The sequence below is a fragment of the Bactrocera neohumeralis genome, unplaced genomic scaffold (genome assembly GCF_024586455.1).
Source record: "Bactrocera neohumeralis isolate Rockhampton unplaced genomic scaffold, APGP_CSIRO_Bneo_wtdbg2-racon-allhic-juicebox.fasta_v2 cluster10, whole genome shotgun sequence".
Classification (NCBI taxonomy): Eukaryota; Metazoa; Arthropoda; class Insecta; order Diptera; family Tephritidae; genus Bactrocera; species Bactrocera neohumeralis.
Genome location: NW_026089623.1, coordinates 5,572,236 through 5,599,969, shown reverse-complemented (window position 1 = coordinate 5,599,969; position 27,734 = coordinate 5,572,236). Strand labels below are relative to the sequence as shown.

General features: G+C 37.1%; 1 pseudogene; it reads left to right on the top strand.

Moving 5' to 3' along the window:
* The first annotated feature begins 10,297 nt into the window (after nucleotides 1-10,297).
* On the top strand, nucleotides 10,298-13,194 carry LOC126764913 (uncharacterized; annotated as a pseudogene).
* Nucleotides 13,195-27,734: the final 14,540 nt, after the last annotated feature.

Genomic DNA, 27,734 nt, shown 5'->3' with positions numbered 1-27,734 from the left:
GACCCGCAGGATTGTCGAGTACATAGCTTAGCACCATACTCGACAATCTGACGTCGATCTCCACCCATCTCTCCTGTATTGTGCCCGGAGAGGAGGAATTTCCATCTATAATGGCCACCTGCAGGCTATCCCTGGCTACATCGCAGAAATGCCTTGCCGTTGTTGTGCTCCTGTGTTCTCCTTCACTCCGCCTCGGTTTTTTGGGCTGAGTTCCGGGTACCTCTGTGATGGAGCGATTTCTCTTTTGAGAAGTACTCTCTAGTTTGTTCTCTACTTGAGGTTGTGATTGCTTCCTTTTCAGGTAGCCTTCATATTCCTCTACGATGGATTTGAGGCGCTTTGTTTCAGCCTCATCAACTGGGGTACCGGCTGCCTGGTCTTTGGCTATCTTCCCTAGTATGAAGACCGCCCTCTGGTACCGGTTTTTCCTCAGCTGATTTTGGGATTTCTTGCGCTTCTTTTTGTTCTCACTTTTAGCCGCCAGTGCACTTTGGTTGGTGCTCATGGCAGCCTTGGAGGTGGACGCTTCGTCCCTTACCTCTGTGGTTTTCACTGCTGTATCTACCGGTATACTTTGTTTGGTATGTTCGGTAGTACTCTTACTCGTCTCCTGGCTGGAGGCAAGTAGTTCGTCCTCATCGGATTCCGTTATAGGATTCCGATAGCTCATGTCCTTAGTCGTTGCTGTTGTCGTCAATTTGGTTGTTGTAGTTGGTGTTGTTTTTGTATTGTTTGCGTTCATGTTTGGTCCCACGAGTAGTCCGGAAAGGGTAGTCACTCGTCCGCAGAGCCGGTATGCGGAGAGAAGGCTTTTATACCTCCGACCTCGCCCGGGCATCGGAGGGGACCGTTCGCGATCAGCTATTTATTACCCCCGCTGACCATTCAGCGGTTGGTTCGGGTGTCCTCATACTTCCACAATAGGAAATGAGCGTAAAACCTAGGGTTTATTCATCCATATCACTATTGTGGGAATTATGAAGTGTCCCTCTTAGTTCGTAAGATTAGAGTGCGTTTCCTTTGGGATGCACACTTTACTCTTACTTAAGCCCCTTCGCCACGACAAGGCGACCAACTTCAAAGGAGACACGGGGGCAAGAAAAAATACTTTTATATTTTTCAATACAATATATGTACTTTAATTAAAAATATGAATTTTGACACTTCACATTTAACAAGAAAAATGTATGATAAGTATAAAGTTGGTTGTTGAATGATAAATGCTGGATTGATCCGATTTAGTGTATGAGTATGTACATACATATGTACATATATGATGTATAAGCGAGTTAATTACAGCGCGCGGGTTGGGTGTCGAAACAACGAAAATTTGTGCTTACGCGGCGCAGTGTAGAGTCGAATCGGTGTATAGCGAAAGTTGAAGTGTTGATGGGCGAACTGTGAAGATCGAATTGTGAGTCCCATCCCGTTGTCCATCCTTTTTGTTGAGTGGGAACAGGGGTTGTGTTGGTGTGGTGTGGTGAATTGCGCTGTTGCATTAGGATGCGCCAGTTTTACCGAGTAGAGTGGGTGGATCCTTAACTCATTTAAACAAGGTAGAGACCAAGCAAGCGCAGTCAGCAGAAGCAGCAGTAAACAACAAACGGGCAACAACAAATGCGCTGACAGCAACCAGTATGCAGGTACCAGCAAGCACACGGACAGCGAAGGAAATCAAAATGCGAGTTGAGAATGTACCAAGCAAACAATGGCCGTCTGTAGTATTGATCGCTATATTAACGTTAAAAGGAAACTAAGTCAATACCAAAAAATTTCAGCCAGGCACGCCAAATGGTAAAAAGCCAGAAATCCTAAATTTGCCATACTAAGCCATGGTTCATACGACAATGCGAAGGGTACCACCACAGTCGTTAATTCTAAACCACCTCCAATATATTTGCGCGACCGTAGCAGTAATACTATTGTTGCGAAATTAAGTGAAATTGTAGGTACTAACAATTTCCATATAGCGCCTTTGAAAAAAGGGAATATAGATGAAACAAAAAATCAGTCCTACACTGAAAAAAGTTTCATGGAAATCGATAAATTTTTGTCAAATAAAAACAATAATTACTATTCATACCAACTGAAGGGCTCAAAAGGCCTAGTTGTTGTCATAAAAGGTATAGAGTCTTCGGTAGACTCTAACGATGTGAAAGAAGCACTGGAAGAAGCACTGGAAGAAGGTGGTTTTAGCGTTAAATCAGTAGTAAATATTTTTAACAGGAACAAAGTCCCACAACCAATGTTAAAAATAGAACTGATGCCTAATTGTAACCAACTAAAGAAAAATGAAATACACCCGATTTACAATTAAAATATCTGCTCCATCGCAGAATCACCGTTGAGGAACCACTTAAGAGAAATGGTCTAGTACAATGTACAAACTGCCAAGAATATGGACACACGAAAGCATATTGCACTCTACGCAATACTACTTCGTGTGTACTCTTAAAAAAGAGGATTTAAATAAAAAATGCAGCAATTGTGGAGGAAATCACACTGCTAACTACAGAGGTTGCCCTGTATATAAAGATTTGAAATCAAAGTTGTCACAGGGCATTCAAGCACGTCGTAACCAAATGTTGAATATTCCTCCTAATGAAAATATTGAGATCCCCGTCCATATTTCAAAACCAGTTAATACTAAAGACAATGCTACACAAATGAGCTATGCAAAAGTGGTGAAAGGCAATACTGCACAAATGCAATTGCCAAAACCAACCAAATGGAAGCGTTGAAACTATGATTTTCAACATTACCCAATGTATGACACAATTTATGGCTTCAATGCAAAATATGATTCAAGAGATAGGCTGACTTCATAAACTCAGTTTGCAATGCAACACTGGAATGCATAGAATTCACAAATGCCTTTGCCTTATTTTTGGCAATGCAACTCTTTTCAATGCGCAACAGATGTCGAACTTGGGCATTGTTTTCGTTTGTGATGCTTATGGTTTTTTTGGCGGTTGAAATGACGGACATATTATGGTAAGTTAAATTTTTATACAAGAAATATTTATTTAAGTCTTAATTCACATAATATTATAATGATTGTAGTTATATGATGAAATGTATACTTATAGCGAAAAGAAGTGGAGTCACAAGAGGAAGAAGCTCCTTATAGAAGTACGTTTGCGACATGAACCAGAATTTAGTGCAAAGAAGAAAAAAAGGAATACAATTTGGGAGCATTTCCATTTTCTAAATAATCTAAATCATATAAAAGAATCAAGAAACGTAACAACACATCTGGTCAGAGTTCTATAAACTGGGAATTTTTCTATGCCTTAGACGAGGTCTTCGGCAGCCGCAGTAGCGTTCTTTTGCCAAGTGAAATGGTCGAAAGTTCACTTCATAATTTAATAGAAGATTTAAAAAGTGATGGCCCTTCGACACCGACCGATAGCCACTCGACAATGAACTCAGATGTGACACCTGCAGATATCACAACTTCAAAGTATGTAATAAAACGAAAACGTTGCGAAGGTCTGAATTTTTTGAACAAAGAATCTGAGGCAGATGCCAAAATTATGAAGAAACTGCTGGACATGGAGACAGAAAAAATTGCGGTGGAAAAAGAGAAAGTAGCTGAGTTAAAGGAAATTTGTACCTTATTCCAGAGAATTGTAGAAAATTCACAATAATTCTTAATTTGTTTACTCTAAGAGGCTGAAGTCTTTTTAAGTTGAATTAAAACCAAATATCAATGCAAACAATTTATTGTTATGAATTGAATTCAATAAAACATGTTAAAACAAAATGCTCTTAACTTATAATTTAATTGATATAGGTGCATACGTACTAGGCTGATAATAAAGTTGCCAATGCATCTCTCTTTGCTTTTGCATCTCTCGGTCCCGATAAAGTGATTTCCTCGAGCGTTTAAAATTCGATAATGTTTGTTTCTTCTATTATTTCATCGGTATTGCTGCCTTCATTTACAATAATAATATTATGAATTATCATACATGCCATTATTACTAAATTTGGCATATATGGACGTCGAACTTCAATATATTTTAGTATTCTAAATTTCTTTTTTAAAACGCCAAATGCCTGTTTCACAACAACCAGAGTTGAGCTTAGAATTACATTATACTTCATTTGCATTGATGTTAAGAATCCGTTATCATAATATAATAAACTTTTCCAACGGATAACCTCCATTGCCCAAAAAATGGTAATTGGAATAAATATTAATTTCTTTATTAATTATGGCCTTCCTGATCCGATGTGTCATGGCATGCACCAGGGCAACCAATAAATACATCTATGAATTTCATGCGACTGTCGACAATAGCCATGCAAAAAAGTATTCAACTTAAAAAATTTAAGTTAGGGTAAAAAACTTCAAATATTTACTTGAGCATGGATTCAGTATATTCCCTTTCGGTTGCGATAACTGATTTCATCTTTGATTGGTTGTGAAATTGGAACATGTGTTCCATCGACGCACCCTAGAACAAAGGGGAATGGATTGAAGCGCAGAATTGAAAATTCTTCACTGATTTGCTTTTGTTCAGCCGCAGTCTTTGGACATTTTATAACATCCCTCTTTAAGCGGCAGATCATCTTTATTATTTTAACAAACATTTTATATGCTAGGCCAATTGCAACACCAAAACGACCGCTGACGCCTCTAAAAGAGAAATTGTTGACAAGCTTCCAAATCGTTATTTGTAATGATTTTTCCAATGAAATTCCAATTCGTCCTGTTGTGTGCGGAGGCCAGCAAGGATTTATCATCCTCTGTAATATCTTTAATCAAAAAATATTAATTATTTTTTGTAAATAATAACATTTAGCAGAAAATACTTTAAATGTGATCTTCGTCATTCGTCATACGTCCTCCTGCATAATTTCAATGGTTTTGCAAAAATTTTAGGTTTTAGGAATCCTTCTTTTTGAATCGCGATTCATTAATAATGTAATAGCCCGGCGCTTACAAGCAGCAAACAAGAAAAAAGTAAAAAAAATAGATTAATTAGAAAGCAAACAAATATCATCAATCGGGGAGCAACAAATGCGTGGAAAGAAACCAGTATGCAGGTATCAGCAAGCACCCGGGCAGCGAAGAAAAAAAAATGCAAGGTGAGAATGGAGGATGGAGTCATGTGTAGAAATTCACGCAAGTGAGGAAAGTTCTCTGATCGCCATTCACTTGGGAGTGGCCAGAAACGATTCTTTTACACATGACTCAAGCAGCTCACAACTTCCGGTGGAAGGCGAGCTAAAGTGAGAAGGCGAAACATCCCCTGCATAGGGTTGTGCGCTGGGTTTGGGACCCGCCACGTAAACGAAATAAGGACTACGATATTGCGGCATGCACCTAGAATGTCCGGACGCTTAATTGGGAAGGAGCCGCTGCGCTGGTTGATGTCCTCGTGAAAATAAAGGCTGACATCACCGCCGTCCGAGAAATGTGATGGACGGGACAGGGACAGAGACGAGTAGGTCCTTGTGACATTTACTACAGTGGCCATATAAAGGAGCGCAAGTTTGGTGTTGGATTCGTGGTGGGAGAGAGACTCCGTCGCCGAGTACTATCATTCACTCCGGTGAATGAACGTCTAGCCACAATCCGCATCAAAGCTAGCTTTCAACATATCGCCGATTTGCGCCCATGCCCCAACGGAAGAGAAGGACGATGTGACAAAGGATGCCTTCTATGAGCGCTTGGAGCGCACCTATGAGAGCTGCCCCCGCCACGGTAATAAAATCGTGCTTGGCGACTTTAACGCCAGGGTGGGCAAAGAAGGCACTACGGTCGGTAAATTCAGCCTCCACAAGGAAACATCCTCAAATAAATGGAAGCTGATCGCTTCGCCGGGGCTCCAAATACTACATTCCAACACAAGAATGTACATAAAGCTACCTGGCTGTCTCCGGATCGAAATTCACCAACCAGATCGATCATGTTGTGATAGACGGATGACACATCTCCAGTGTTCTAGACGTGCGTACGCTCCGAGGTCCTATCATCGACTCAGACCACTATCTTGTTGCAGCCAAGATTCGCACCGCCTCTGTGCAGCAAAAAACGCACGTCAACAAACACAAGGAAGGTTCGACGACGAGAAGTTGGAATCACAACAGACAGCCGAACGATTTGCTACTCGGCTTGCACTCCTGCTCTCTGAGAGCACTCGTCAACAACTCGGGATGGGATAGATACCGAGAGTTGAAGAGGAAAGCGAGACGCATTTGCAGACAGAAACAGAAAGAGGCCGAAATGCGTGAGTACGAAGAGCATGATAAGCTGACCGACAGGGGTAATGCTCGAAAATTCTACGAGAAAATGCGGCGGCTTACAAAAGGTTTCAAAACCGGAGCATACTCTTGTAGAACCCCCCAAGGTGATTTAGTCACCGATGCCCAGAGCATACATAAATTATGGAGGGAACACTTCTCCAGCTGCTGAATGGCAGAGAACGCATAATGCCAGGAGAAGGCGAACCCGATTCCCCCGACGACGATGAAGCAGACCTTCCATTGCCCTACCATGAAGAAGTTCGAATAGCAATTACCAGCCTGAAGAACAACAAAGCGGCGGGGGCCGATGGATTACCGGCCGAGCTATTCAAACACGGCGGCGAAGGACTGATAAGGGGCATACATCAGCTTCTTTGTAAAATATGGTCGGACGAAAGCATGCCCAACGACTGGAATTTAAGTGTGCTCTGCCCAATCCATAAAAAAGGAGACCTCACAATCTGCGCCAACTACCGTGGGATAAGACTCCTCAACATCGCGTGTAAGGTTTTATTGAGCGTATTGTGTGAAAGATTAAAGCCCACCGTACACAAACTGATTGGAATTTATAAGTGAGGCTTTAGACCTGGAAAATCAAAGACCGACCAGATATTCACCATGCGCCAAATCTTGGAAAAGACCCGTGAAAGGAGAATCGACACACACCACCTCTTCGTCGATTTCAAAGCCGCTTTCGACAGCACGAAAAGGAGCTGCCTTTATGCAGCGATGTCTGAATTTGGTATCCCCGCAAAACTAATACGGCTGTGTAAACTGACGTTGAACAACACGAAAAGCTCCATCAGGATCGGGAAGGACCTCTCCGAGCCGTTCGATACCAAATGAGGTTTCAGACAAGGCGACTACCTATCGTGCGACTTCTTCAATCTGCTGTTGGAGAAAATTATTCGAGCTGCAAGACTTAATCGGGCAGGTACAATTTTTTATAAGAGTGTACAGCTGCTGGCGTATGCCGATGATATTGATATCATCGGCCTCAACACTCGCACCGTTAGTTCTGCTTTCTCCAGGCTGGACGAGGAAGCTCAGAAAATGGGTCTGGCAGTGAACGAGGGCAAGACGAAATATCTCCTGTCATCAAACAAACAGTCGTCGCACTCGCGACTTGGCACTCACGTCACTGTTGACAGTCATAGCTTTGAAGTCGTAGATAATTTCGTCTATCTTGGAACCAGCGTAAACACCACCAACAATGTCAGCCTAGAAATCCAACGCAGGATAACTCTTGCCAACAGGTGCTACTTCGGAATTAGTAGGCAATTAGAAGCAAAGTCCTCTCTCGACGAACAAAAACCAAACTCTATAAGTCACTCATAATTCCTGTCCTGCTATATGGTGCAGAGGCTTGGACGATGACAACAACTGATAAGTCGACGTTGCGAGTTTTCGAAAGATTTATGGTCCTTTGCGCGTTGGCCACGGCGAATATCGCATTCGATGGAACGCTGAGCTGTATGAGATATATTATATGACGACATTGACATAGTTCAGCGAATTAAACGACAGCGCCCACGCTGGCTAGGTCATGTTGTCCGAATGGACGGAAACACTCCAGCTCTGAAAGTATTCGACGCAGTACCCGCCGGGGGAAGCAGAGGAAGAGGAAGACCTCCACTCCGTTGGAAGGACCCAGTGGAGAAGGACATGGCTTCGCTTGGAATATCCAATTGGCGCCACGTAGCGAAAAGAAGAAACGACTGGCGCGCTGTTGTTAGCTCGGCTATAATCGCGTAAGCGGCGTCTACGCCATTTAAGAAGAAGAAGAAAGCTATTGTCAGAAACTCATCTTATGAATAAAAACAATTTTTTATACCGGGATTTAGAATATATTTTACAAACCACGCAGATGGAAATTCATATGGTGGAATCGCAGTGTTGGTAAGAAAACGATTAGACAACCACACATTAGAATCACATGCTACAGCGCAGTTACAAGAACTACTACTCGATTTAAAATTACAGACATCCAATTTAAATACTTTTTTGGAACACTAGGCCATAGATTTCTAGCAGGTAGAGATTACAACGCAAAACACACATAATGGGGCTCACGACTAATTAATCCGAAAGGACGACAGCTGTATCTAACTGTCATAAATAGAAACAACAACATTGAAATAATATCTCCTGGTAAGCCGACATATTGGCCAGATTTAATTGATTTTGCTGTAAACAAAAATATAGATAAATCGCACATACAGCTGATACATGTACTGATCTATCTTCTGATCACTCTCATGTACTAATAAAGTTATGTGAACAACCCATATTCGTTAATCCAAAAGAGAGTCTAACTTCTTATAAAACGAATTGGCTAAAATACATTATAAAAAATACGTGAGTAGCACATTAATATTGAGTACAAAATAAATACAGGAAGAGACATTGACGATAGCATAAGAGAACTCAATGATATAATAACTAGTGCAGCTGTCTTAGCAACACCAAACAAAAACTATAAGGCGCTTGGTCCCAAAAAAATCACAAATAGTGAAATAGAAAAGCTTGTAAATTAAAAAAAAGGCGCGCAAGGCGTGAATGGCAGATAAATCGCTCCCCTTCCACTCAGCTTAAATTGAAATCTGCTTTACGTTAATTAAAAAAGCGCTTAAAAGTGAAGAAGAATTCAACACCGAAATGTATATAAAGAAGCTGTGTCCAAATTCCAACAAGCAAAACTCCCTTTGGAAAGCCCAAAAGTCCATAAGGCCACCAACTGACTCCAACATGACTATACGAGACTTGGGGGGAAATTGGGCTCGAAGTGAAGAAATGCTAATTGGGTTACCAATTATTGCTGTAGAGGTGCTCTCTTTGCTCTTCAATACAATTCTTAGTTTCGGATACTATCCATTTTCATGGAAAAAGTCCCAGATTATCTTGATAGACAAACCTGGGAAATACTTAGCAGAGCCGTCTTCAAACAGACCAATCAGTCTTCTACCTTGTCTTTCTAAAGTATTTGAAAAAGTATTACTATCAAAGATGTCTCCTTTCCTCCACGTAAATAATACAATACCAACGCATCAATTTGGATTTCGTGCAAGCAAGTAAATAGAACTACTAACGAAATAAGCAAGCTTCTAGATGTAGCTCAGGCGTTTGATAAGGTGTGTCATGAAGGCCTTTCATATAAGATTAAAAACATTCTACCTTTAGAATTGTATAAAGTATTGGAGTCTTATTTAAAAAATAGACAATTTATGATAAAAGTGGGAGTTTTCATATCTTATGAACGAAAAATAAGGGCTGATGTACCACGGGGCAGCGTTTTAGGCCCAACTCTATACATCATATATACATCAGATCTTCCAAATTCTAACAATGTATTAACTCCAACTTTTGCGGATGACACAGCTATAGTGAGCCGTAACAACTGCCACATTCTGGCATCAAGAATATTAGGGGAGCATTTAAGTTCTATCGAAGAATCGCTAGCGAACTGGCGTATAAATGTGAATGAACAGAAGTGTAAGAATGTTACATTTTCGCTTAGACCAAAAATGTGCCCGGCAGTAAAAATAAACAATATTTTAGTACCCCAAGTGAACGAAGTAACATATTTTGGTATTCACTTAGATAGAAGGCTTACTTGGAGAAAACACATCTCTAGTAAAATAACATGTATGAAGATTAGAGCTGCAAATTTAAATTGGCTTTTAAATAAAAACTCCAAACTTAGCCTAGAAAATAAAGTGCTTTTATATAATGCGGTACCTGTGCAACTAATATTGATATAATACAAAGGTTCCAATCGAAAATGCTTAGAACAATTACGTGTTCACCGTGGTACATATCAAAACTCCAAGATCACCCAAATCCTTTGGCTAGAGACATGCCTGCGTATTAAAGAGCAACGTATCACCAAAACAGCTCAATCACTTGCTTGAGCCTGTCTGGTTTTTAAATAGATTTAAGATTTTATAACTTATTGTTAGGCTTAAAAAAGCATCTCCAATAAATAAAATAATATTGAAAAAAAATTTGTATTTAATTGTTTCAGAATATTTGGCAAACTATTGGAAGAACATATTTATCAGTCCAGCGTGCAGCAACCATTTAGAAAAAAGACGGAATTTTAATGTCAAAATCGCGATCGGGCAGTTCTAAAATATTATCATTGGAGAGCCAACAAAAAATCATGGATGACAGCCAGTTTATTTAATGATTGGTTTTATCATTGCTTGGTTCCTGACGTAGAAAATTATCTAAAAAAAGAACTTAGCATTTGAAGTTTTACTACTTTTAGAGAATGCGCCATCCCAAAGCAAATATTACGGTTAAAGAAGTCTGGAAACAATTTACAATTTTAAATTCGGTTGAAATTGTTGATGCGTCACTTAAAGAAATTCGTCCTTCAACAATAGCCGTGTTTTTTTTAGATCATCACAAGCTAATAGCAGAGATAAAGAGATCACCAACTCTTCTGTCAATTAAATGGAATACAAAGAGCAGCATGTGCGGGTGTTACGGGTGCAATCAGGTCATGTCCGACTGATGCGCTCAATGTGATCCTGCATCAACTACCAATGGACATTTTTATTCACAAAACAGCAGCTATTGCGGCGATAAGAATAAAAGAATTGGGAGGTTGGAATCAGCAGAACTACGGACTTAGTGTAATTCTAAACAAGTTTAAATCAGACTACATTCTCCCAAAGCTGGATTTCAATAGACACTTCCAGGTGAGGATACCATCTAGACGAGAATGGAGGAGAGGTTCAATAGTAGAGGAAGATACCACCTCAGTCTATACCGACGGGTCCAAAATGGACTGCGGAGTAGGCACGGGGTATTCTCCGCTGATCTAGGCAGATCTCTCTCTATACGTCTACCGAACTCGTCTAGCATCTTCCAAGCAGAAGTACTAGGCATAGAAAAAGCTTGCGAAGTTCTATTAGAAAACCACGGGAATATACATAAAGCAACTATATTTACGGACAGCCAGGCGGCACTCCTGGCATTGTCTTCACCCATGACTAAGCTCAATAAAAGACAAGCTCCAACTAAACTTGATCTGGGTTTCCGGCCACAGGAATATTTTCGGTAACGAAAAAGCAGACGAGTTGACAAAGGCAGGAGCTTTCCTCAATGAATCCGAGGCGAAGCTAATACCAAGCCCGCTAGGATCGATAAAAGGAGAGATCAATAGACAATTTCAACAAATTGCAAACAACAGGTGGAAAAACATTACAAAATGCGTCATAACTAAACAATTATGGCCAAAATATGACAGGAAAAGAACCAATGACTTATTAAATAGGTCAAGAAAAAGTATTTACAGAATAACAGCTACCACAACAGGGCACTGGCCAGTTGGGGAACATGCGTCCAAAATGGGATTGCCCTACAACGACATCTGCCGTGGCTACGGAATAGCAGGAAACAAGGAAACAATCTTCCACTTTCTCTGCGAATGCCCAGCTCTAGCACAGATCCGACACAAAACACTCGGAATCCACCAAGCACCAAACCTTGAATGGATTTCCACCAAAAGCATATAGGACATAAGTAGTTTCATCGAGACCTCAAAATGGTTTGAGAGAGAAGGTGAAACGTAATAGCAGATACAGGAGGTTCTACGAATAGTGTATCAAAATGGCACATCAAGTGCTAATTGAGCCCGATAGGGCTGCACTCCTACCTACCTACCTTCTGTTACTGGAAATGTGAGAACCGCTCACCTACTGAACTTTGACAGTTGACTGGACGTTTTGCAATTGGAATGACTGGAACGGCCATATTGAAATTATACCAAAAATATATGTGAACGGAGGAATTTGTTGTCGCCGTTCAAGATCGCTAATAAAAATTTAAAACAATGAAAATCAAAGAAAATGCGAAATTTAAATATATTTCATGAAACGTTTTGCAATTTGATGCATAGAATAATTAGTTTTCAACTTGAATAAGTTGAGCATCCCATTATTCCTGCTAAAAAGTTAAATTGATGACAAATAAAACGCTCTTAGCTTAATTCATATTTTCGCTTAAAAATTAATTATGTTGGCAACGTTGGCAAAATAATAAGTTGACATTCAATTTATTGCGACGTTTAACATGGAGAAAAGGTAAATTTGAATTTTTAAATTTGTAAACAAACTTTTCACAAACTAAATAATTATTTATTTTGTTTAAATGAAAAGCTACAATGAGAGGAGGGATGAGTTCCTGCATGCGCGCAAGAAAAAATTCGCCTATTAAAACGCCTTGGATGACATGATATTTCAAGGATTTACAGTAAGAATATTTTTAAGTTATTTTGTAAATATTTATTAGATTTGTTTCCACAGGATACAACAGTTAATGCGGCTGCCCTTGTACCAAAAATGCGAACGCTTTTGAAGGCGGATAAAACAGCGAAAGATAATGAGAGGCAGACTAGAACTTCTCCGTACACAATACCGTATATGTCGGAAATGGACGAAATTTTTGGTAAAAGTTGTTTAGTGTCCAACAGCCACACCATAAACATTGGGACAGATCCTCAAGAGGCATTGATTGAGTAAAGTGGTTAGTTGAAATTTAATTTTCATTACGTATTGTTTATATTGAAATCGCTTTTTTATATTTTTAAAAAAGTAATTCAGTTATTAACAGAGTGAACTGATTTTGAACCAATGCTCGACGATATGTCAAGTACTTCTAGGAAGAGCAAGTCTGCAATAAATCGTAACATGTGCACACCAACTGAAGTGTATCCACAAGAGCCGAACGCAGCAAATCCTATTCCAAATCGTTGTTATCGTAAAAGCGCCAGAGAACAATATTTTTACCAAAAAATCGAACTAAAAAGAAAAAGTGCCGAAGAAAAGGCGAAGTTCTACGCGAACATTCAAAAACAAATGTAGCATTTGGTCGAAAAACGGGATATGCAGATGGAAATTGAAACAGCAGTCTATTATGAATAAAAAATAGAAGAGCCAATTGATTTCATAACGAATATATAATGTTTTATTTAACGGAAATATACAATCAAGCTTATCATAAAATTAACATTTTGTACATACAAATCTTGAACAAATTCATACGTATATGTATGTACTAAAGGGTTGCAAGAATTATTTCACGCTATGAATGCAACAGAGAATTTATGAATTCATCTCATAACTCGAGTTAAGCGCCGACGCTGAGTTGGAATTATGTGAATGCAGTGAATACCGAGAAGACATTGTGAGTTGTTGTTTATCGCTAGCAGGTAGACTCAGCCAGAGAACGTAAAGTATAGAGAAGGTGCAGGTTCGACTGCGAACATTTGTTAGATTTTGTGCAAGGAATTCGCCGCATTTGTTAACGTTGTAGGTCGGAATTCGCTTCACAATTTTAACATTGCTTACAATTCTCTCACATATTCTAACAGAGAATATGAAAAGACAGAAATATACATATGTATGTATTTACGGCATATGATGACAAGGCATATATGCCGAAGCATTGAATATGAAGAAAGAGAAATACAATCCCAACGAAGAATTTCGTTTTGCTTTTCGTTTGTATTTTATTTCATTTTGAACAGCGAAAAATTTGTACAAAACACACCTCTCACACAGAGAACATAAAGACATTTTTTATGTTCTCTATCTCACCAAGAGAAAGTGTACGATTACATGAAGCAACTTTTGTTGCTTATTCTCGGGCGATTCTCTTTTGCTGTTGCCCATTACCTTCACACGAGCAACTTGTGTTGCGCAACTCTGCTCGAGTTTTTTTCTCATTCTCTTTCACTTTACTTTAACCCATTGTCTACTCTTTACTTTAACCCATTGTCGCTTCTTTTTCCTTATAGGTATTTGGGCCACTCTATCACATACATATATTAATCAGCTCTGTCAATTAAGAAATACATTTTATTTATTAAAACAAAGATATATCACCCTTCTTACTATCGTCTGAATCAATTTGTATGGCTTCATCCATACATTTCACAATATCGTTAATTAATTCGATTTTTTCGTCATACTCCATTTTTTAAAATATTTATATTATATTATGTATATTTGTATACATATTTGCAAATTACTTACCAAAAGATGAAATTAAATTTTTTAAATATATTCAAAATATTAATTTCAAAAAAATATACGCAAATGCAACTATGTACTACGAAAGAAAGAACACGAATGCCGAAAAACGTCGCAGCGAACTGTTACGAATAAGAACACAAAGCGAGTTGCTGAACACGGGAAACTCGGCGCGATTCTCCTCTCCTCGTCGCCCCCTCGCCCCTAAACTAAGAGTTGCCGCAACAAAAGTTGCTTCGTGTGATAAGACTCAAACATGCTTCATTTTCTTTGGTCTCACATATCCAAGAATATGAAGAGACAGAAATATGTATGCAAATTAATTCCCGTATTGCGGGAATTTGAAAAAAAAATATATATTTCTTCTATCTGCCAACGCGCAGAGAAAATTAAACACGTGGTGTCGAATGTATCGCTGGAGACCAAATCCAATCTTTATTTACAAGTTACTAATATTTATACATTTACTTATTATTTACTTAAAGCTATTACATATTGGTTGAGTTTAAAACAAAGAAAGTGTCAATTTACATTAATGTCATATTCAGCATTTTTAGGCAGAACGTTAAGTGTTCTGTTTTGATTTTATTATGCCTTCTTGTGAGGGCTACAAATATTGTTTAGATAAGAATGGGTTATTCTAATGTGAACGGAAAAAGTATATCGAATTCTATTTTAATTTATGAGGCCGCACAACTACAAAGTGTAAAGATTCAATATTGTTTACAGTTATGGTCAAGTGGCTGTGTGGAGGCTGTCATTAACTCCCCCCTTCCTAAGATGAATCGTCCCCGATTCACTATTATTTTGCGTTAATTTATGTATTTGATCTAAAAGGGCATTATATGTGACTTCTTGCAATTGCACATTTTCCATTGGTTTGGGAATTTCGCGAGATTTTTTGAATTTTAATATTATGTAAGTTATGAAAAGTATTCCCCAGATTAAAATTATGTACCAAAAATATGAATGGACTGTGATATGCTTATTCCGTTCTGCTAAAATGTTTATATTATCTAATTTTAACAGTTTATTAGTTGTTTCAATATATTCCAAAATTTCAAAATTATTGATATTGTTATTTTTAAGATAATTCCAGATTTTTGTTTCTATATTTTCATAAGTTTGATTATTAATTACTGTATTATTTTCAAATGTTATTAAATATGTTCCAGTTAATGTTTAATTGTCTACAATATTTTTTCCTGAAATTAATATTGCTCCTGGTTTTATTTCTTCTATTTTCAAATTTTTCTGTTTTAATTTTTAACATTTCCCTTGTTTTTTATTTAATATTTCTGACAAACATGTACTTTTTTTATTTAACTTGCAATATGTTTTTGTAATTTCAGTTTTACAATTTTGTATATTAAAAAAATTATTATTACAATATTTTATGTTCTGATCAATTATAAGCTTACCATCTAATTGAGCTATGGCTCTCGCATCATAGTATTTACATGTTGATTCTATTTTAGGGTATTTGATATAAAGTATAATTATATCTCTTTTTTGTGCTATTTTAAATTTTGAAATGTCCATTAAGTCTGTAATGGTCATTGTACCATGTTGGTAATATGTTATATTTTTTAATTCATCAAAATGTAAAATTGTTGGATTTAAAATTCCTATTTTCCCAATGTTATTGTGTTTATTATATTTTGTAGTTCATGTGTAATGTATTGATTTCTTCTTCTTTTGATTTTTCTGGCTGTGTTATCACTTTTTATATTATTTATTGTATCAGTTAATTCTGTTATTACTTTAAAAATTTCTGAATTTGTAGTAAATTGTTTATTGTTATTTATTGTTAAATCATTTAATCTATCATTTATTTTTATGAAATCGTCATGATCTGGAGTTCCTGCTATCCATTTCCAAATTGTACCTAATTCATTTATTCCTCTTTTTTGTCTAACATGGTTTTGTTTTAACTGTCCTAATAAAGTTTCAATTAATAATATTTCTGATTCTGTTTCTTGAGTGATAATTTCTAAATTATCAATATTATCAATTCCATATTTCATATTGTTATAAAAACTTCTTTTTTATTTTGTTATTATATTTTCAATATAATTGCAAACCTTTTGTTCACCCGGATGTCGGTGATATACTCACTTGTTGCACTTGCACTTGCACCTGGAATTTTTTAGTTAGCAAATTTTCTTTGAAATAAAGAAAAGAAGTATTTCACTTTCAAATGAATGGTTTTTGTATTTATTTTCTCTTTTTTCTTTTCACAACAAATGTTCAAATTCCACTAGCACTTTGGTTTAATTTAATGATTTTTAAACTTGTAGAGCGATGTGTCGACGAACGTCTCGATGGCGAAAAACCTTAGCGGTCACGGGTGAAACGAAAAAAGGGCGCTCATTCCGATATGACCAATCCTTTTGTATCGGTTGTGAGTGGTGAAAACGGCGAAGTGTTGGTGTGTAGTGTGGTTGGTATGATGTGTAGCTGTGTTTGTGTGGATGACATGTTGTGTTGTATTGGGTTATGTGACCTTTAGTATGTTGGGTGTGGATTGTGTGTGATGAGTGCTGTGAGGATGATATGCGCGGGGTAGCAAAATACCTCACGACCAGATGTCGCATAAACATCCCGGCCCCCCTAGGCGGATTAATCGCCTAGAAGACGTTGCAACCGTTGCAGAGTGCTCACTACGGCGTTCAGTCCAGTGGGTCTGCGGGGTGGATTACGATGACCGTAGGTTGGTGCAGGTGGTCGTGAGTGCGCTCCCCTGGTGTGTTTGGAATGGTGCCCTCTTCGGCGCCGGACAGGATCCTCGTGTTGTCTGTGTCTGTTATTTGTGTGGATTGCTGGCGGATCGACTCGACGAGGGAATCGATGAAACAGTGTATGATGAGGGCGTTGACAGTATTGGCATAACCCGTCGGTTGGACATTCGAAGGTGGTGTGGGAGTCTGCCAAGCAATTCATGCAATGGCCGTGTGCGCGAGCGATCTGTTGGCGTTGAGCTGGCTTCATGCTTTTGAAGATAGTGCACCTCTTCAGAACGTGGGGTCGATGGCATAAGCTGCATCGTGGAGGCAAATTTTCCTCAAATGGATCTTCATATGCATCCCTGGGTGTTGCCACAGATGATTGCCTTGGCGGACTCAAGACTCTTCGTGTCCTTGGTGCGGCGATGGGTGGAGCTGATGCTCTAGGTGCAGCAATGGCGGACTTCACAGTCTTGGGAGTAAGTTGGATGTCTTCTATGTCCATTTCTATTGGAATAGGAATATACTATATTAGAACATTGTATGGTTCATGTATTGAATTATGTAATTGGGTACTTGTTTTAGAGATAGATACATATATCATCATATACTATACATATTTTTGATTTTTTTTTTTACGGTTTAATTGTTATCGCTCATTGATTTTAGGTTTGCATGTATCGTTTGTATAACGGTAGTAATTAGGATTAAACGGATTAATTTTAATAATAAAATTTTTATTTTTTTTTATGTTATTTTATTTTATTTTATGCGTTTGATTTCGCGGAGTTTGTGTAATTAGTTATTCGGTGGTCGGAAGGAAACACAATTTTACCAACGGTCGAGTTAGTATGCCAGTTTGTGTTCGTACATCTACCACTCTAATATGACCATCTCGTCCCCGATGTACCTTTTCAATGCGGCCGAGTCGCCATTCGGTTGGGGGAAGGCATTCGTCCTGTATGATGACGCATTCGCCTGTACTGGGTTCCTTCTGGATCGTTTTCCATCGATATCTCTTATGGAGATCTTTAAGATAGTCCTCCTTCCATCTGTGGCTGAATTCATGATGGAGAATCTTGATTCTTTCCCATCGATTTATTAAAGTGAGTGAGTCTCCTTCTGTCTCAGGTATGGCGAGAAGAGGAGCTCCTCTGAGGAAGTGTCCAGGTGTAAGAGCTGTGAAATCGGAGGGATCTTGCGAGAGTGGTGATATAGGTCTTGAATTTAATACGGCTTCGATACGAGTGAGTAGTGTAGTAAACTCCTCATAATTGAATTTATGATTACCAGCCGTTTTCTTTAAATGGGACTTAAAGCTTTTTACTGCTGATTCCCAAAGTCCACCCATGTGTGGAGAACATGGAGGTATAAACTGCCAATCGATCCCTTGGGGTGAATATTTTTTAACAATTTCAGGGGATACTTCTTTCATAAAGTTTATGAACTCCCTCTCAGTGGCTCGTTGAGCTCCGATAAAGTTTTTTCCATTGTCGCTCATGATCTTTGATGGAAATCCGCGTCGTCCGACAAAGCGTGCAAATGCTGCGAGGAAAGCCGCAGTTGTCAGATCTGAACAAAGCTCGAGGTGTACTGCCTTTGTCGTAAAACATACAAAAACAGCCACATACCCTTTTCTAAAGGAAGAAGGTCCAGCAAAATCAACCCCAGTAATAGTAAAAGGTAGAGCATAATTGCAGCGTTCAGGTGGTAAAGCTGCCATGATCTGCGTACGCATTTTATGTTTGTACAAGGTACATTGTTTACACATAAAAATCGTCTTTTTAAGTTGTGGCTTTAGACGGGGTATATAAAATTTTTGTCGGACCATTTGCTGCATCAAGCGATGCTCACCATGTAGTGTAAGCTGGTGAAGGTATATTAAGAATAAATGAGTAAAACGGGATTTCTCAGGGATAATAATGGGATGCCTTTCGTTGTAACTGAGGCTGGAATTCGCTAATCTTCCATTTGCCCTTATTAATCCCTTAGCGTCCAAGAATTAATTTAAAACGAGAAGAGAGCTTCCCTTTTCGAGTGGTCGTCTTTCGACCAACTTTGCTTTCTCTCAACTGAAATAGCGAGTTTGGGTATAGGTAATGAGACTAACTTTGGCATGTTGCAACAGATCATTTGGTATCCCTTTCATTTTTTGTTTAAGTCTTTGGGTAAATTTGTGCATGTAAGCGACTACTCTTAGTGCTCTAGGAAATGAAGAAAATCGGTGGAGAATATCATCCTCTTCTGAAGTGATATGAAAATTTTCAATTTTCCGACTTTCCGGCGGTATTATATTACGAGCGGGAGACTTTGGCCAGAATTCTTGTGATTCTGTTAGCCATGTTGGACCATTCCACCAGAGTGTAGTGCTGGTGAGGTGCAGTGGCTTGCAACCTCTTGTCCCATGATCGGCTGGGTTATCCGCACTTGCAACATGTTGCCATTTTGCTGGGCCAACTAAGTCTAAAATTTGGGATATTCGGTTGGATACATAGGTCTTCCAGCAATAGGGTGGTTTTTCTAACCACGCTAAAACTATCTCTGAGTCTGACCAAAGATACGTTTTGTGATCGGTTAATTTCAGATGGGTTTGAACTATTGAAATCAATTTTGCTAACAGAAGAGCACCATTCAGTTCAAGCCGTGGCTGATTGAGTGTCTTCAAAGGTGCAACTTTGGCTTTGGCTACCAAGAGATGTGCAGATATTTTGTTATCGTACTGTGTGCGTACGTAAACTGTTGCGCAATAAGCCTTTTCAGAGGCATCACAGAAACCGTGTAATTCTGTGTTAATGTTAGGGGTGAAATTTACCCATCGAGGGATTCGAATTTCTGAAATAGTATGCAAATTGTTAGCAAATTGTACCCATTTTGTTAAACGTACAGGTTTTACCTGTTCATCCCATTCAGTGCCATCTTGCCACAATTCTTGAATGAGGATTTTTGCTTGAATCATTATTGGCGAAAGCCATCCTGCGGGGTCGAAAAGTTTTGCCACCGAGGAAAGTATTTGGCGTTTTGTACTGGCGGACATTGCAGATATTGACTCAATTGTATATGAGAATTGATGTTATCGCATTCCATTGAATCCCTAGGGTTTTTGTTGTACTGGCCGTTTCAAATTTAAGGAAATTTGTATCTAATAAGTCTTCCTTTTTTATGTTTTTTATTATTTCGGGATGATTTGATGTAATTTTCTTTAAGGGGAATCCCGCTGAATTTAGTGCTTTGATCACTTGAGATAGTGATTCGCACGCTAAGGACAGACTGTGGCTACCTGATAGTATGTCGTCAACGTATGTTTGTGTTTGCAACACAGAAGATGCTAAAGGCAAATTTGTTGCATTTGTTTGTGCCACTTCACTTCATGTAATGTTCTAATGGCCAAATAGGGTGCACAATTGATGCCAAAGGTGACGGTTTTAAGTTTATAGTCGCTGATTGGACTATTACTTGATTTGCGGAAGACTATACGTTGGAAATCTTGGTCATCTTCATGTACTAGAATTTGCCTGTACATTTTTTCTACATCCCCATTGAAAACGTATTTAAACATGCGCCAATTTAGTATTAGCAGCATGAGATCAGGTTGTAAGGTTGGGCCAGTATATAGTACGTCGTTGAGTGATTTGCCTGAGCTTGTACACTTTGAGGCATTGAAAACCACTCGTACTTTTGTTGTGATTTTATCAGGTCGTATTACCCCGTGATGTGGCAGATAAAAAGATAAATATCTGCCTTTAGATACCTTTTCATATGGTACAGCTTCTTCCATATGATTGAGGTCTAGATATTCGTCCATCACATTATCATATGCTGATTTAAGCTCACTTTTTTTCATCAGGCTTTTTTCCAGGCTTAGAAATTGCTGGACTGCTGATATTCTAGAGTGGCCTAGAGCTATGGTTTCAGGAAAAGTTGGTTTGAATGGTAGTCGCACAACATAACGACCATGTTCGTTTCTTGTTGTTGTGGACTTGTAATAGGCTTCGCATGCCTGATCTTCTTCTGAAAGTTGATTAGTCTGAGGTAATTCTTCTACTTCCCAGAATTTTTTGAGTTCATCATTTAAATATTCGTTTGAAATATTTTCAACTTCAGTTGTAAAAGAATTAATTTTCTCTGTGACTTGGCCACTTAATATCCACCCAAAGATTGTATTTTGGGCTAACAATTTATTAGATATTTTTTCTATACCTTCAAGAATTATTTGAGGTATTAAGTCACTACCTAATAACAAATCGATTTGTGATGGGGCATGGCAGTTGGGATCTGCTAATTTGAGATATGAGCATTTTTCCCATTGCTTTTTATTTACTTCACAGCTTGGAAGCAAATTTGTGAGTTGCGGTAGAACGATGGCTTGTGCATCTATTCTTATATCCGCGTTTGGGGAGACTATAGTAATTGGGCAAATTTTGTTTGAATTTTGTATAATTCTTCCGCCCATTCCTGAAATTTGGAAATTTGAATTTTTGACAGGCAATTTTAGCTGATTTTGAGCCTTTGAGATCCTTGATCTATTAGTGCTCTTAGTTTGAACAAATCACCCTTATGTTCTATGGTGATGACCGCAGTGGGTAAAAGAATTTTGCTTTCATTTTCGGAATGAAGAGCTTGAATTTTTGCTGCTTTAGAGCAGCATGGTTGTTCTTCCCTTTTTTCGGGATTTGAGATTTCGGGATTATCACTTTTGGTTGTAGTGACTAACCCGGTGGTTTTATGAAATTGATTTTGCTTCATATTTTGAAAATACACACAACTAAATTTGCTTTCACAGTCTTTTGTCGTATAAGCATTCGACAAACAGTTGATGCAAAGTTTATGTTGTCTGACAAGATTGTTTCTGTCAGAAACGGATAATTTTTTAAATTTCTCGCAAGATCTTATGTTATGACCTCCCTTACAAATTTCATATAATGGTTGCCATTTATTTGTTTGGTTTGACACGAAAGTGTGACTTCTATTAGCGTGTCTATTATATTGTATGTTATTACTGGCTTGGGGTTTGAACAAGTTTTTACTTGAGTCATTGTGATGACTTTTTGGCTTTATAGTTTTTTTTGTCTATTCGCTCAGCTATCTCGTATTGAGCAGTGAGGAATGTTTTCATCTGTTGCCAGGTGGGCATTATTTTTCTTTCCACTAGTGATTGTTCCCATCGTAGTAACGCAGCATCAGGCAGTGTTTCTGCGCAAATGGTTACTATAATAGGGTCCCACGATTCTGTGGAGATATTTTGTGTTTTTAACACTGATAAACAATTGGTCACTGTGGAGTGTAAGTTTTGAAATTCCTGGCTAGTTTCTTGTTGGATTTTTGGCAAATGCAATAAAGTTTTTATTGGGTTTTCTATCATAACCCTTTCATTTTCGTACCTTTCGACAAGTGCTTCCCAAGCCAGTTTAAAATTTTCGTCATTTAAAGCGAATTGCTTGCTTGCTTGCTTAGGATGGTTTATATAAACGGCAGTGAACATGTCCCGGAAGGACGGCCACTGGTCATAACATCAATTGAAAACTTCAGTATCACAAGCTGGTACTTTGAGATACATGCCTTTATCTAGGTCTTCTTTTGGTGTTGTAACTACTCTGGGAGGGGGAGTAGTGGCTCTACATGGCCTTACTAAACTTATTTGTTCAGTTATCATTCCCTTTGTTAACTCATACTGATCGCGGCAGTTATCACACTTGGCTGTAGCCGAAGCTTTTGCGTTTTCTGGGAGTTCTGCGTCGTCAGTATCTAGTACTGTATCGTACGCTGTCAGAAGGCGAGCCCAGATATTGTTCACGCTTTCTAGTTTTATATTCAAAACTGATTCTGTGATGTCAGTAATAGGGGAAGCTTGAAATCTTGTACAATACCTTATAAAACTGTCACTTTCAGTGATGAATCTAGGAATTGTCTGATCTTTTGATCTTTTTTGTTTTATACTCTGCTTTGAGCGTGTAGCTTCTGCAGGCGTGCTTTGTGATTTATCATCATCAGCCATTTTTGGAATTTCCAATAATTGAGGTGTTCTTGGTTTATCCTCTTTGGATTTATCAGATTGCATTTATAAAATTGAATTGGAAGCTTTGAGCTTAAAATGTTTCGTTTGAGATACTACAATTGTAAAATTGGTAGTATTATGACAAAATATATAAACAATTTTTTTTGTAAATATTTCGTTTGAAGTTGAATTGTAAAATTGGAATTATTAAAAATTTTTGTAAAAAAAAAAAATATTTGTAAATATTTCGTTCGAAATACAATTATAAGATTGGTATTGTGAAAAAAATGTGTGAAAAAAAGAATTTTTTGTAAATATATTATAAATGAAATAGATTATGACTTTGCGAACGCTTATTCACCGCATAAATCGATTAATCCTTTGTTTCATGCATATATGTATGTATTCGTATGTAATTGTTTTTGTTAAATATGTGTTTTTTTTTTTTACCGTGTATCAAATTAATTTATCTTCGATTCATTCGCGGTTAATTTGTATTCTTGTTTTGTTTTTTATATTCTGTATCTTATCTGTTTTAAGAACGCGAAAGAACAGCCGTAATAAGCAAGAATATTTGTATATTTATTTGCATACGTTTCTATAACTTTTGTTGCAATTGTTGTATATATATTTGTATATATGTTTATAAACGTATGTCCAATATAGCAAAAATGCTAAATGCACATAAATGTATATATGTATCGGTAACCGGTCGATGAAAGCGCGAAAAATAATTATATATAAAATTTATCTCATCGGTTCTTTATTTGAAACGTTAGATTGGTTCATGACATTACTTTTTGAAGATAATTTCATTTATGTTGACCGCGGCTGCGTCTTGTGGTCCATTCGGAAAGTCCAATTTTGGGCAACTTTTTCGAGCATTTCGGCCGGAATACGAATTTCTTCGGAAATGTTATCTTCCAAAGCTGGAATAGTTGCTGGCTTATTTCTGTAGACTTTAGACTTGACGTAGCCCCAAAAAAAATAGTCTAAAGGCGTTAAATCGCATGATCTTGGTGGCCAATGCATCCCGAAAAATACTGTTTGGTGTGGTTTGTACGCTGGTGGAATCATTGGACCGTATTTTTTCAAAGATAAAGTGAATGGCGATCGCTATCGTTCGATGCTAACAAACTTTTTGTTATAGAACTGAACTTGGTTGACATGTGGTTTCAACAAGATGGCGCTACATGCCACACAACTCGCGATTCTATGGAAAACTTCGGAGAACAATTCATCTCAAGAAATGGACCCGTAAGTTGGCCACCAAGATCATGCGATTTAACGCCTTTAGACTATTTTTTGTGTGAAATTCTCGAAAAAGTTGCCCAAAATTGGACTTTCCGAATGGACCACCTAAGACGCAGCCGCGGTCAACATTTAAATGAAATTATCTTCAAAAAGTAAATGTCATGAACCAATCTAACGTTTCAAATAAAGAACCGATGAGATTTTGCAATTTTTATGCGTTTTTTTTTTTTAAAAAGTTATCAAGCTCTTAAAAAATCACCCGATATATGAATAATGTGTTATATTGAAAGATTATAAGTATTTGTTCCCAGTTCAGTACATACATATGTATCAATTGTTTTTATAAGGATCTCTTTAGTGAGAGATTGAGTACGGAAAGAGCATGAGCATAAAGGTGAGTGTGATTGCGGTATAAATTTCGGCGGGGGACTTGCAAATTTAAAGGTAAATATGTGTACATACATAAATTTCGCTTATTACCTTTTGTAGTTCTCTCTTTTGCCTTTGCTTATGTTTAAAGCGATCCTGCTTGTTGCTTTTTTTTTTTTGTTTCTTTAGCCCAAGGGGTATCGCAAGAATTGAAAATTGACTTAGGAAATTTGTTGTTGTTTTTTTTTTTGGTATTTTATTTTGTGGTGTGTTTGGAAACACGAATTAAGTGAAAAGGCAGGTCGTTAAACCTTGGCGTTATTTAATTTATGTATGTACCATTTGATTACTTAATTACATAGGCATGTACACATATTTGTGTAATAGAATAAAAAATCCTAAAATATATGCACACATGTGTTGCACTTATTATTATATATATTAATAAGGTCTATATACATATACATATATATGTATTTCTCTTATATGTATATATAGATATATATGTATATATTTTTTTTCGCTTTTTTTTTTTTTTTTTTGTTCGCCTTTGCTTATAAGTTGTACACGATCCTGCTTGTTGCTTACTAGCCCAAGGGGTATCGCCGGATAGTTGCAAGTTGGTATACTTGACTTTGTAAAATTTTAATTTAATTTTATTTTTTGAGTTATATTGCGGTGTGTTTGGAAACACAAAATAAGCTTATAGGCAGGTCAGTTATTTCGGTACATACATACATATATACCGAACCGTCTTACTGTATATATATAATATATGTATATATTAGGGTGATTCAAAAAATTTTTTTTTTTTTTTTCAATTGGTACTCGCAAAAATAGGTTCCTAGACACCTCTAAGAAAGCCTCTCCAAATATGAGTTTTTAATTGTAACGGGAAGGTCCTCCGCCTAACGGTTTTCTTTTTTTCTTATTATCAGATAGAAAAATTTATATCTCGCTTCCAACTACTTGAAAAAATATTTTGTTAATTAGGTTTTGTAGGAAATTGAATGCTCTAAAATATGGTCTCTTATGATTTTTTCGTCAACCCAACCGTTTAAAAGATATTAACGGTTGAAATTTGACTATTTTTGGAAAAATTCTTTTTTTCTTATTAATTTTATAACTCAATGAAAAAAAATTATTATGAATGATGAAACACATAGTTTTGTAGGAAATTTACTGCTCTATAAAAATGGTCTACTTGAATAGAAAAATAGCTATCCTCAAATCTTTATGCAATAAATATATTAAGCCAACAGAAACGATGAATGAAAATACAACCAAGTCATCAAAAAGCCAGATGCGCGAAAAATTAATTGAACAATTTTTTTTGCAAGATGGAATCAGCGTTCAAGCTCCTGGGAGAAAGGATACAATGATAATCAATGGGAAAGTAGCCTCAAAACGTTTTATGCTTATGACCTTAACAGAAGCATATCAACTTTTCAAAGCCGAATATACCGAAGAAAAAGTCTGCAAAACTATTTTTATTCGTTCTAAGCCAACTTATACTCCGATAATAATTTACGACACAATATGGGTATCTGTAAGTACCAAGCAAATTTTATTTTTCTACTAGAAGGCTGTACAAAGATTATACCGCAGATTCCTGCCAAAGCTGAATTATTTCTTACATCAGTTTGCTGCGACGTTACGAATAAAAAGTGCATGGCTAATTTGGCAGCTGTGTACGTGATATTAAAGACGATCTAGTTCCAATATAGTTTATTAATAAATTTAATACGCAAATCAAATGGAAACAGTGGAGAAAAGTAGATGATCGCATAACTTTAAACTACACTATTGGTCCATTAATCGACTTAATTCATGATGTAGAGATTCAGCTACCAGCTTTTAAAATGCATTGTTTTGTTAAACGTCACCAACAAAATTACTTTGAAACTAAAAAAATGTAGCACTAATGAAATTGTTATGCAAGTTGATTTTGCTGAAAATTATCGCTTGACATTCCAAGACGAAGTTCAAGATGCCCACTTTATTGAAGTTCTCGGACCGCCTATTCATTAAAGAAAATAATTAAAATAGACCATACTAAAAACTAATAACTTTCTTCTTAATTTTTTAAGTCATTTTTACTAAAATGTTACTTGAATTTTTAATTTACGTTATTGGTTTGCTTAATTTTCAATAAAATTGAAGTGTTATAATGAAAAAATTGTATTTCTTTGTTCTTGGAAGATTTTGTCGCGTCCGTTATGTCGCGTCCGTATTTTTGTATACTCAATTAAAAAAAAAGGGAAAATTAACATATTTCATAAACCCTAGTCATATATAATATATATATTTTTATATATATATAAATCCTTAATTTGCTGAATTTTGCATATTTCTGAATGCGCCTCAAAAAACTTCTATTTTTTGTCGCGTCCGTATTTATAATTGCTTATAACTACGTACTTATTTGTAGTAGAACCTTCCCGTATATATTAAAATCTAGTACTGCGTCAGCCCTTCAAAACAATGTCAATATATATAAACTTTTCCTTTGTCTTCTTTGTTTTGGACATAAAAGCGTACGAATGTATATACGTGAAAATGCCCATATGTATATACATGCGTGCATAAAACTTCAATTTTTAAAAATTAAACTGGACTGGACTCACATTAATTTCCGCCAAGGGTCTTTCAGGGTGAGATACTTATTTAAGCGAATATTCCTTCTCCTCTGAGTTTAGTTTTTTTTTCTTGCTCCGGCGTTATTGCTGTATGTAGCATTCCTTCTCTCTGCTTTCCTGCTGGATTCCTCTCCCGTGCTTAATGTTTTGTTCTTTTTTCCATTTATTCTCATTAAATCGCGCCCGCTTTTAGTTTTTACTGAGTTTTGTATTAGTTTTGTTTCAGTTGGTTTCGCGCCCGTTTATTATTAAATCGCGCCCGTTTATTATTAAATCGCGCCCGCTTTTAGTTTTTACTGAGTTTTGTGTTAGTTTGTTTCAATTTGTTTCGCGCCCGTTTATTATAATTTATTTTCACTGTTAATATGTATGTATGAGTATCTTGTACTCTGTATTTTTCTTTTTTTTTTTTCTTCTAGGTGCCTTTCAAAGAGGCTCGAAGGACCATTTGTTT